Source organism: Equus asinus, unplaced genomic scaffold, assembly GCF_041296235.1.
Source record: "Equus asinus isolate D_3611 breed Donkey unplaced genomic scaffold, EquAss-T2T_v2 contig_35, whole genome shotgun sequence".
Taxonomy (NCBI): domain Eukaryota; kingdom Metazoa; phylum Chordata; class Mammalia; order Perissodactyla; family Equidae; genus Equus; species Equus asinus.
The window spans coordinates 34928-43353 of NW_027225016.1; the positions used below are offsets into that span (position 1 = coordinate 34928).

At 69.9% G+C, this 8426-nt stretch overlaps 2 non-coding genes across 2 annotated transcripts; both read right to left on the bottom strand.

The window, feature by feature from the left end:
* Positions 1–832: 832 nt before the first annotated feature.
* LOC139043743 (5S ribosomal RNA) lies at positions 833–951 on the bottom strand. Its single transcript, XR_011500809.1, has one exon. It is a non-coding gene; the product is annotated as a 5S ribosomal RNA (ribosomal RNA).
* A 4137-nt stretch (positions 952–5088) lies between these two features.
* Positions 5089–5207, bottom strand: LOC139043744 (5S ribosomal RNA). The gene has a single exon (XR_011500810.1). It is a non-coding gene; the product is annotated as a 5S ribosomal RNA (ribosomal RNA).
* Between the last annotated feature and the right edge of the window lie 3219 nt (positions 5208–8426).

Genomic DNA, 8426 nt, shown 5'->3' on the forward strand with positions numbered 1-8426 from the left:
CCCCCCCCCCACCACCACCACCTCCCCCCCTCCCCCCCACCCCGGGAAGGGGGCTTCTGGAAGGAAAAGCGAGACAATCTGACAGGGACAAACTTAGGTCGGGAAAGGAGTGTTGATTGTGAATGAGCCTCTCAAGGACAAGCAAGCGGGTACCAGGTTTTAGAAGATGACCTGCAGCGGCAGAGACGCCAGCAAAGGCAGAAGCCATCCCGTCTTGGGTGAGGTGCCCGAGACGCTCCTCTCTAACCCAGTCCGCCCTGTCCTTGGAGAAGCGGGCGGTGTCTGGAAAAGCCTGACCAGGTGCCTTTCCTCGGTGGGCGGGGCTGGTCGCTTTGGGACCCGTTTGGGCCTCCCGGCACCGCCGTGGAATCCGTTCCACCTGACAGGACGACTCTACCCGGCGGCTGGGGCGGCGGGGGCGGGGCGCCGAGGGAAGGGCTGGGGTGTCACCGGAGCGGGAGCCGAGCGGGTGGGAAGAGGCCGAGGCCAGAGGGAGCCGGCCGGCGGCGTGTGCGGCGTCGGGGTCCCGGTCCCGGTCCCGGTCCCGGTCCCGCCGGGCTGGCCCCGATTGGCCCTGGGTTCGGGTGGGGCCGCGAGCTGGAAGGGTTGGGCTGTGGCGGGGAGGGGTTGGGCCCTGCCCATGGGCGGCGCCGGCGGGCCCGCGGTGCGGAGGGGGGCGGGAGGGGAGGGGGAGGGTGGGGGGGGTCGGGCTGGCTGGAGGGGTGGGGGGCGTCCGCGGAGGACGGAGGCCGGAGGCCGCAGGACGGAGGAGGGGCGGCAGGAGCGCGGAGGGAGCCGCGCCCGGCCGGCGGCAAAAGGCGAGGGAGGCAAAAGCCTACAGCACCCGGTATTCCCAGGCGGTCTCCCATCCAAGTACTAACCAGGCCCGACCCTGCTTAGCTTCCGAGATCAGACGAGATCGGGCGCGTTCAGGGTGGTATGGCCGTAGACGCTGGCGCCTGCCGCCGGCGCCCCTAAGAAGCCGCGCCGCGTCGCCCGGCCCGCGGCTCGCGCGCGCCCAGGCCTCTGTGACGCGCACCCGCCGCCGGCGCCCCCTGCGCCCGCGCCCGGCCTGCCGCCTTCCTCCCGCTGCTGCCTCCCGCCGCGGCCGCCTCGGGCGCGGCCAGCGGGCCAGCCAAACCCTGCGCTGCCCCGCCCTGCTGCCCTCCCAGGGCGCGGAGGCCTGGAGCAGCCCGGGGTGCGAGGAGGCGGGGCGGGGCGGGCGGCGGTGGGAAACGAGGGGTGGTGGGGGCGGCGGTGGGGGCGGGGATGGGGGCGGGGCGCCTGGCTGGGCGCTCTCCCCTCGCGGCCCGGGAACACTCCAGGCCGCCCTGGCCGCTCGGATCCGGCGATGGGTCGCAGGAGATGCGGCTGCTGGGAGGGGGGTGGCGCGGGGCACTTGGCCCGAGGCGTCGGGGCGTCGGGCCGCCGGGCCCGTGCTCCTCTGAGTCCCCTCCGGCCCGAGGGGCCTCCCAGCGGGAGCCCTGACCTCTGCGGCGCCGGCCGGGCCCCGACTTGCCCAAACCCAGGCGGAGCCACCGGCGCGACCAGAGGGCGTCAGCGGAAGCCCGCCGCGCTGCCCCTGAGGGAGCGGGGAGGCGGGGCGGCCACACTTCCCCCCCGCCAGCGCCGCCCAGGAGACCGGCACCCCGCCCCCAACCCGCCCCTCGCGGGGACCCTGGACAGCTCCTGCTGGCGCCAGCCCAGAGACCCAGAGACAGAGACAGAGACAGAGACACGGAGAAACAGAGAAACGGCGACACGGAGAGGATCCAAGACACGGACCTAGACAGACACCCACCCTGACCCAGAGAGGCTCTGCCCAAGAGCTCGCTTCCCCCCCAGGAGGGCGGTGGTGCTGGAGCTGGGCCCGGGCCAGGAGGCAGGGGCCCCGGGGCTGGCGATCACCCCTGGGGCCCTAGGCCGCGCAGACAGGCTCTCAGGAGTCCCGGGCTCCCGGCATCGCTGCCCCGCCATCGCCCAGGAACCACAGGCAGGCACCGGAGCTCGCTGGCGCGCTCTGTCTGCGCTTGCGTGTGCGTGTGCTTGTGCGGGTTGTGCGAGTGGGTGTGTAGGCGTGTGTGTGTGTGTGTGTGTGTGTGTGCGCGCGCGCGCGCGCGCGCGCTGTGTGTCTGTGTGCCTGTGTGTGTGTGTGCGTCCGGGTTTGTGTGTTCCTTTCTCTCCGCTTCTTCGCTCTGGCTCTTTTCCTCTTTCTGCCGGGCACCCCCGACCTTACTGAGTTGATAGAAGGAGCAGGCAGAAAAGTCAGGGCCCAGAGAACTTGGCACGAGAAAGCAGCTCCATCTACCAGACATGTAGAAGCCCCTCCCCGACGACCGACCGCAGCGTCCCCGTTCTGCTCAAGTGCCGCTGGGGACGTTGCCCGGGATCTCCCGCCCGCTAGGTCACCGACGAAGGCGCCTCCGTCTTCCCAAGAGCGCGCTCGCGCCCAGGACGGAGGGAGGAGCAGCACGGTGTGATGACGGGGAGGAAGAGTCGCGTCCGAAGGCCCGTCGGTGCCTGCCGACGTCCCGGCTCTCCCTGTCTCGAGACCTCTGGGCTTCAGGGTTCTGTGCCGCAAGGCTTTCCCGCCGCACCCCCCGGGACCCAGGGCGCGCTGTGTGCGCTGCCCGTCTCCAGCGTTTGGGCCCTGTGGGCCTTCTTGCGTCCCACTGGAAAGGGGACCCTGGGACGGAGAGAAGATGGGCAGGGGGCGGGCTTCGGCAAAGAGAGCGACGGCCATCCACAGACGTCCGACGAGGCCCTCCGGGGCGCCAAGCTCTCCATTTTCCACGGCACGTGTCCTCGTCAGGTTCTGCCACCTCTGGCCGGCATGCGTAGGCACACCGCTGGTCTTGCGGCCCCAGAGGCGAGGAGGCGAACGCCCCGGAGGCCGAGATTGGCACCCGCGTTCTCGGCTGCTGGGTGGCCAGCACCTAGGAGAGTGTCTGGCCGGAAGCAGCCAGGCGATCGATCCCTGGGTGCTGGATGAGCCTCGGCGGCAAGAAGTAGGCTCGTGGGGAAGGACGGCGGCCGAGGCCCGGGCCCCCACCGAGGCCGCGCTCCGTGCTGAGCGGTCTGCTCCGTATTTCCCGCTTGCGTTCTCACCAGCACTCGCCCCCGCAAGGAGGCACGAACGCCAGGACCCCCTCGCACCAGAGGAGGAAAGCGCAGCTCAGGGAGGGCACGTCACTCGCGGGAGACGGCGGCCCTTGGGTTTCAGCTCAGGACTTCGGTCTCCCGAGCCTGCGTTTCGGGGCAAGGCTCCGGTCCCGCGCTCCGGGAAACTGACAGGGACGCAGTCCCGCTTCTCCCCGCAGAAGGTGCTCCTCGGAGATCAGATCCGGGGACCCGTCAGAACCACCCCGGGCACGAGCTGGCAGGGAGCGACGCGCACCGCACCCCCCCCCTCCCCCATCCCGCAGCCCGCAGCCCGCAGCCCGAGGAAGCGAGGAGCAGGCGAGAGAGGCGCTGGGTTGGCAGGAGGGGAAACGGGGCCGGCAGGAGAAGCGAACCGCGAAGAGACTCCCTCCCAGGACGACGATGGCTGAACGGGGAGAGGAGGGAGCTTTGGGTCCTCTCTCGTCCTGCTTTGACCGGGATGTCCCCATTTTTCCACAGCGAGCGAGTATGGCTCTTGGATTCGGTGGGGAAGACGTGATTTATCTGGAGGACTTTTCCCTTCGGGGGTTCAAAGTCCGTTCTCTGAGGCAAGGCTCCCTCTCTGCCTCCCTGTCCTTCCCATTCGCCTCCCCGGAAGCCAGCTCTCCTCCCGGTTTCCTGGATCCCTTGGCCACGGTCCTCTGTTGCAAACACAGGCAGGTGCAAAGAAGATGCGAAAGGCTGCCCGAGCCACGCGAACGGAAAGCTGAAGCCAGGGAGCCAGGAAGGGCTGGCTGCTGAGGGAGGACGTGTCCTGTCAGGAGGCTTTTCAACTCCCTCTGACAGATGCGGCCTGGAGGGGCGGGGCCCGGCCGGGGCCCTGGGGTGGTAGGGGTCGGGTGTGAGGGGGTGGGTGGGGAGGCGGGGGGAGGCGGGAAGAGAGGGAGGCCCCCGAGTGAGGGGACACCAAAAGCCTCAGCCATCAAGACTCCTCGTCTTTGCATCCAGCGTTCTCAAACTCAAAACGAACGCAAGCTCATCCACCAGGAGCAACGTAGCAGCGTTTCCAAGCGAGGCAGGACCGCCCGAAGGCGAAAGCAGAATGGGATCCTAGTCAGGTGGAGCTTGAAACTCAGACCCACCCACCCCCCTACCCCCCCCCACCACCACCACCTCCCCCCCTCCCCCCCACCCCGGGAAGGGGGCTTCTGGAAGGAAAAGCGAGACAAACTGACAGGGACAAACTTAGGTCGGGAAAGGAGTGTTGATTGTGAATGAGCCTCTCAAGGACAAGCAAGCGGGTACCAGGTTTTAGAAGATGACCTGCAGCGGCAGAGACGCCAGCAAAGGCAGAAGCCATCCCGTCTTGGGTGAGGTGCCCGAGACGCTCCTCTCTAACCCAGTCCGCCCTGTCCTTGGAGAAGCGGGCGGTGTCTGGAAAAGCCTGACCAGGTGCCTTTCCTCGGTGGGCGGGGCTGGTCGCTTTGGGACCCGTTTGGGCCTCCCGGCACCGCCGTGGAATCCGTTCCACCTGACAGGACGACTCTACCCGGCGGCTGGGGCGGCGGGGGCGGGGCGCCGAGGGAAGGGCTGGGGTGTCACCGGAGCGGGAGCCGAGCGGGTGGGAAGAGGCCGAGGCCAGAGGGAGCCGGCCGGCGGCGTGTGCGGCGTCGGGGTCCCGGTCCCGGTCCCGGTCCCGGTCCCGGTCCGGGCTGGCCCCGATTGGCCCTGGGTTCGGGTGGGGCCGCGAGCTGGAAGGGTTGGGCTGTGGCGGGGAGGGGTTGGGCCCTGCCCATGGGCGGCGCCGGCGGGCCCGCGGTGCGGAGGGGGGCGGGAGGGGAGGGGGAGGGTGGGGGGGGTCGGGCTGGCTGGAGGGGTGGGGGGCGTCCGCGGAGGACGGAGGCCGGAGGCCGCAGGACGGAGGAGGGGCGGCAGGAGCGCGGAGGGAGCCGCGCCCGGCCGGCGGCAAAAGGCGAGGGAGGCAAAAGCCTACAGCACCCGGTATTCCCAGGCGGTCTCCCATCCAAGTACTAACCAGGCCCGACCCTGCTTAGCTTCCGAGATCAGACGAGATCGGGCGCGTTCAGGGTGGTATGGCCGTAGACGCTGGCGCCTGCCGCCGGCGCCCCTAAGAAGCCGCGCCGCGTCGCCCGGCCCGCGGCTCGCGCGCGCCCAGGCCTCTGTGACGCGCACCCGCCGCCGGCGCCCCCTGCGCCCGCGCCCGGCCTGCCGCCTTCCTCCCGCTGCTGCCTCCCGCCGCGGCCGCCTCGGGCGCGGCCAGCGGGCCAGCCAAACCCTGCGCTGCCCCGCCCTGCTGCCCTCCCAGGGCGCGGAGGCCTGGAGCAGCCCGGGGTGCGAGGAGGCGGGGCGGGGCGGGCGGCGGTGGGAAACGAGGGGTGGTGGGGGCGGCGGTGGGGGCGGGGATGGGGGCGGGGCGCCTGGCTGGGCGCTCTCCCCTCGCGGCCCGGGAACACTCCAGGCCGCCCTGGCCGCTCGGATCCGGCGATGGGTCGCAGGAGATGCGGCTGCTGGGAGGGGGGTGGCGCGGGGCACTTGGCCCGAGGCGTCGGGGCGTCGGGCCGCCGGGCCCGTGCTCCTCTGAGTCCCCTCCGGCCCGAGGGGCCTCCCAGCGGGAGCCCTGACCTCTGCGGCGCCGGCCGGGCCCCGACTTGCCCAAACCCAGGCGGAGCCACCGGCGCGACCAGAGGGCGTCAGCGGAAGCCCGCCGCGCTGCCCCTGAGGGAGCGGGGAGGCGGGGCGGCCACACTTCCCCCCCGCCAGCGCCGCCCAGGAGACCGGCACCCCGCCCCCAACCCGCCCCTCGCGGGGACCCTGGACAGCTCCTGCTGGCGCCAGCCCAGAGACCCAGAGACAGAGACAGAGACAGAGACACGGAGAAACAGAGAAACGGCGACACGGAGAGGATCCAAGACACGGACCTAGACAGACACCCACCCTGACCCAGAGAGGCTCTGCCCAAGAGCTCGCTTCCCCCCCAGGAGGGCGGTGGTGCTGGAGCTGGGCCCGGGCCAGGAGGCAGGGGCCCCGGGGCTGGCGATCACCCCTGGGGCCCTAGGCCGCGCAGACAGGCTCTCAGGAGTCCCGGGCTCCCGGCATCGCTGCCCCGCCATCGCCCAGGAACCACAGGCAGGCACCGGAGCTCGCTGGCGCGCTCTGTCTGCGCTTGCGTGTGCGTGTGCTTGTGCGGGTTGTGCGAGTGGGTGTGTAGGCGTGTGTGTGTGTGTGTGTGTGTGTGTGCGCGCGCGAGCGCGCGCGCCTGTGTGTCTGTGTGCCTGTGTGTGTGTGTGCGTCCGGGTTTGTGTGTTCCTTTCTCTCCGCTTCTTCGCTCTGGCTCTTTTCCTCTTTCTGCCGGGCACCCCCGACCTTACTGAGTTGATAGAAGGAGCAGGCAGAAAAGTCAGGGCCCAGAGAACTTGGCACGAGAAAGCAGCTCCATCTACCAGACATGTAGAAGCCCCTCCCCGACGACCGACCGCAGCGTCCCCGTTCTGCTCAAGTGCCGCTGGGGACGTTGCCCGGGATCTCCCGCCCGCTAGGTCACCGACGAAGGCGCCTCCGTCTTCCCAAGAGCGCGCTCGCGCCCAGGACGGAGGGAGGAGCAGCACGGTGTGATGACGGGGAGGAAGAGTCGCGTCCGAAGGCCCGTCGGTGCCTGCCGACGTCCCGGCTCTCCCTGTCTCGAGACCTCTGGGCTTCAGGGTTCTGTGCCGCAAGGCTTTCCCGCCGCACCCCCCGGGACCCAGGGCGCGCTGTGTGCGCTGCCCGTCTCCAGCGTTTGGGCCCTGTGGGCCTTCTTGCGTCCCACTGGAAAGGGGACCCTGGGACGGAGAGAAGATGGGCAGGGGGCGGGCTTCGGCAAAGAGAGCGACGGCCATCCACAGACGTCCGACGAGGCCCTCCGGGGCGCCAAGCTCTCCATTTTCCACGGCACGTGTCCTCGTCAGGTTCTGCCACCTCTGGCCGGCATGCGTAGGCACACCGCTGGTCTTGCGGCCCCAGAGGCGAGGAGGCGAACGCCCCGGAGGCCGAGATTGGCACCCGCGTTCTCGGCTGCTGGGTGGCCAGCACCTAGGAGAGTGTCTGGCCGGAAGCAGCCAGGCGATCGATCCTGGGTGCTGGATGAGCCTCGGCGGCAAGAAGTAGGCTCGTGGGGAAGGACGGCGGCCGAGGCCCGGGCCCCCACCGAGGCCGCGCTCCGTGCTGAGCGGTCTGCTCCGTATTTCCCGCTTGCGTTCTCACCAGCACTCGCCCCCGCAAGGAGGCACGAACGCCAGGACCCCCTCGCACCAGAGGAGGAAAGCGCAGCTCAGGGAGGGCACGTCACTCGCGGGAGACGGCGCCCCTTGGGTTTCAGCTCAGGACTTCGGTCTCCCGAGCCTGCGTTTCGGGGCAAGGCTCCGGTCCCGCGCTCCGGGAAACTGACAGGGACGCAGTCCCGCTTCTCCCCGCAGAAGGTGCTCCTCGGAGATCAGATCCGGGGACCCGTCAGAACCACCCCGGGCACGAGCTGGCAGGGAGCGACGCGCACCGCACCCCCCCCCTCCCCCATCCCGCAGCCCGCAGCCCGCAGCCCGAGGAAGCGAGGAGCAGGCGATAGAGGCGCTGGGTTGGCAGGAGGGGAAACGGGGCCGGCAGGAGAAGCGAACCGCGAAGAGACTCCCTCCCAGGACGACGATGGCTGAACGGGGAGAGGAGGGAGCTTTGGGTCCTCTCTCGTCCTGCTTTGACCGGGATGTCCCCATTTTTCCACAGCGAGCGAGTATGGCTCTTGGATTCGGTGGGGAAGACGTGATTTATCTGGAGGACTTTTCCCTTCGGGGGTTCAAAGTCCGTTCTCTGAGGCAAGGCTCCTCTCTGCCTCCCTGTCCTTCCCATTCGCCTCCCCGGAAGCCAGCTCTCCTCCCGGTTTCCTGGATCCCTTGCCACGGTCCTCTGTTGCAAACACAGGCAGGTGCAAAGAAGATGCGAAAGGCTGCCCGAGCCACGCGAACGGAAAGCTGAAGCAGGGAGCCAGGAAGGGCTGGCTGCTGAGGGAGGACGTGTCCTGTCAGGAGGCTTTTCAACTCCCTCTGACAGATGCGGCCTGGAGGGGCGGGGCCCGGCGGGGCCCTGGGGTGGTAGGGGTCGGGTGTGAGGGGGTGGGTGGGAGGCGGGGGGAGGCGGGAAGAGAGGGAGGCCCCCGAGTGAGGGGACACCAAAAGCCTCAGCCATCAAGACTCCTCGTCTTTGCATCCAGCGTTCTCAAACTCAAAACGAACGCAAGCTCATCCACCAGGAGCAACGTAGCAGCGTTTCCAAGCGAG